The sequence below is a fragment of the Ailuropoda melanoleuca genome, chromosome 20 (genome assembly GCF_002007445.2).
Source record: "Ailuropoda melanoleuca isolate Jingjing chromosome 20, ASM200744v2, whole genome shotgun sequence".
Classification (NCBI taxonomy): Eukaryota; Metazoa; Chordata; class Mammalia; order Carnivora; family Ursidae; genus Ailuropoda; species Ailuropoda melanoleuca.
Window position 1 is genome coordinate 10,038,014 of NC_048237.1, and position 3,222 is coordinate 10,041,235.

Sequence of the window (3,222 nt, forward strand, 5' to 3'; positions counted from 1 at the left end):
TCAAGGCACCACTCAATTCTCCCGTCCACATCTAGATGTGCCATGACCTTGGATTCCCATTGGAGCCCATAGGCTATGATGTCTGGAGATTGAGGAGATCCCTACAGCCACCTCAGATACAGCCCATAGGTTGCCAGATTGGGACCCCTGCGACTCATGGAGATATTTACAGGCGGTCACCAGCCCTGTGGGAGTGAAGAGGACCTACCTCTTTTATAGTTAGATCCTGCTCAGAAGTGGGATGAGGAGTTAATAACTCCCTTGTCCCTCCTTAAACCCTGATTCTCACACAGGAGGCTGTTACCAAATCCATAGTCTATTTAAGAGAGTTCCCAGAGCAAAGAAAATCTGTCACATACTGTTAGGAGGGAACATCCTAAAAAGTTTTCACCAGAGGAGGAAGCAGTACATGATAAGCAAAGCCAAGAGAGCAGCTGGATGCAGAGATGGCAGGACTTAAATGTTGGGTTAATAGGGAGAGTATTAGATGGGATTATTCTGTAGATAGCAAGAGAAAATCCACTGTAAGAATATCTGTTGTTTACTGAAGAAAAACTTGAGCTAAGCAGGTTTGGGTCAGCATCTTCACAATGCAAGGATAGAGTCAGAGTCTTGTGATTCTCTTGATCTTCCCCTCATGGTCACAAAATGGTTGCCGTAACTCCAGGCATCGTGACCTCACAAAGCCATTTCCAAAGGCAGCCAGCAGAAATGTTCATCATAAGCCTTCTATCTTTTATTAATCATAACTGTAACTAACCTTTTTTGAGCATTTACAATATGTCAGGGGCTACCCTAAGTGCTTTGTATGTGTTGACTCATTTAATTCTATAGCAGATAAGTAAACCAAAGCCCAAGGAGTATAATTAACTTTTCAGGGATTCACAGACAAGAACTGGAAGAGCTGGGACTCAAACTCTGGCATTTTTGGCTCCAGAGCCCTTGCAGTGCCAAACCACCTCTCAACTAGGGAAGAAGAGATTTCCCAGAAGCCCCCCAGAGGACTTTGCCTTATGCTTTATAATTTAAACCTGGGTTACATGACTACTCTGGCTGTAAGGGAGCAAGGAATATGAGTATCTGCCTATTTCAACCTGTGGAAGGATAAGGGCTGTGAAGATCAGTTGAGTAGTCAACCCACAGTGCCTGCCACAGTTGCGAAAGAGACAATGGCCTTTGTCACAGGGGAAAGGTTCTGGTGCACGGGTGCACGAAGGGCTTAGGTGAAAATCTGGGGTCACAAGGCTTTTTGACTTACTGCCCCTGGGGAGAAAAACAAGCTTCCACTCGAGAACAGCCAGAAATAGTGAAAATGCCAGCAGCCCGACAGTCTTATCTCTCAGCCACTCACTGGAGTGTCTGTGCATAAGCAGTTCTTAATAAATTATTCATCCTGATTTAATGGGGAGGAAATCAAATGCAACAGGTGTGGTTCTTCCTGCTTGTTGAATGGCGTTAAAACAAGCTTTCAGACACTGGTCGCCTCAGGGAGAGTAGCAGGAGAACAAATCAGCTATATTTTAAGCTAATTACCCAAATGCTACAATACCTGTCAAATGGGGACATTTTGTTCCAGTATCAGTGGTCATAGACTAGAACTCTGGAGAGGAAAGGAGAGTATTACATAAGCAATTTGCTTTACATATACACTGAAAAAGCCTCTCGGATTCAAGACATGGTCACATTCCAAATGTTATTGTACCTACTTGTAAACTTGAGTAGAATCTCATTTTAATAAGCTTGAAGAGACTTCCAAATTGCTACATTAGATCCAAATCTCATTAAACTTGAAGCCTATTGCTATAATATACTAAAATATACTGTATTTTTTCCTGGGTTTAAAATTCACTTGTACAAAGCAAATGTTAGGTGCACAATTTATTTGCAAATGCTATGTGTGGGAGGGAGGAAGGGGTGGGTGCCAAAGGATGTGCCTGCCTTGTGCCAACCCATTAGAACCAGAGAAGGTAAATGGTGCTACAACCTTCTGCAATGACTGTAGTTGAATGCAGCACAGTATCTTAATGAAATATGACATGTTTTTCAAACGTTAGGTGGATATGTTTTTGCAATTTTATAAATTGCATGGTGGTTTGTTTTTGCCCCAATTCCTCTGTCTCTTTTTTGGTCAGGAAGTCGTTGTATTGGTACTAACAGCTGAGGAATGCTATAAAATGAACAGTGTTTTGAATTGTCATTATCTATTCAGAAAACAATGAAAGGTTCACCAAAGACAGTCTGTAACTGGAAGATGCTTAGAGCTCTAAAGAAAACCTACCCAGATCTGCTGCTTTCTCTCCCTGGCCCTGGAGAGAGCCATCACTTCTACTGTCCCTAATCTCTTTGAGCCTCAGCTTTCTTATCTGGAAAATAGGGAACTGGATTCTTGTGATCTCTTTTGAAGTTGTGAGGTTCTAAAATTCTATGATTCTACACAACCTGGATCAGGATTTAAAGGAATCCCCAAATTTGATAAATATCACTAAGTCACAACTGACATACTTTCCATATGCTATTAAGAATATTTAACAAAGCAGACAAAACACTATATGAAAAGGAAACATCTTCATCCAAAAAAAATGGATGATTAAAAGGATAAATATTTCTCAGTGCTTTGTCTGAGATTTTGTCCCTCCACATCATTTCTACACTGACAATGTTAATATGTAAAGCTCTCTCAAGGCATGGAAATAGCCTTGTTCCCTTGGATGTTAAAATGACATTTTCCCTACATTATGCTTTATGAATGGAAGGTTAATGAAATTGTGCATGTTTCAGTTTTCACTCTGCAGGTTATTTTGTAATAGGGATGAGACTGTTCTGCCTTTAATTTGGTGTTTTATTAAATTAAATATATTTCAAAGGAAGGGCCATTTTATTCCACTATTCTGCCTTATATTCACAAGCAAGAGGGCATGCTAACTGCTTCTCTTGTTGATGCTTTTAGAAGTCTCCTGTTTCCAGTGAATGTGATATAAGCCCATATTTTATGCACAGAAGAAAAACCGTGAATTTTCTTTAAATCAAAAGTCTTTAAACTAAGGCAGGAGTTTCCTTTTGGATTCCTATGGTTTGCTCTCATCTCATCTAAAAAAATAAAAGGCTTCAAGCATATCAACAGTTAACTCAATGGTTTTCAACTAGGGGGCTTAACATATCTCTTAACTCAGTGGTCCTCAATTGGAGGTTATTGGCATTGGATGGAACAATATTCAGTTTGCA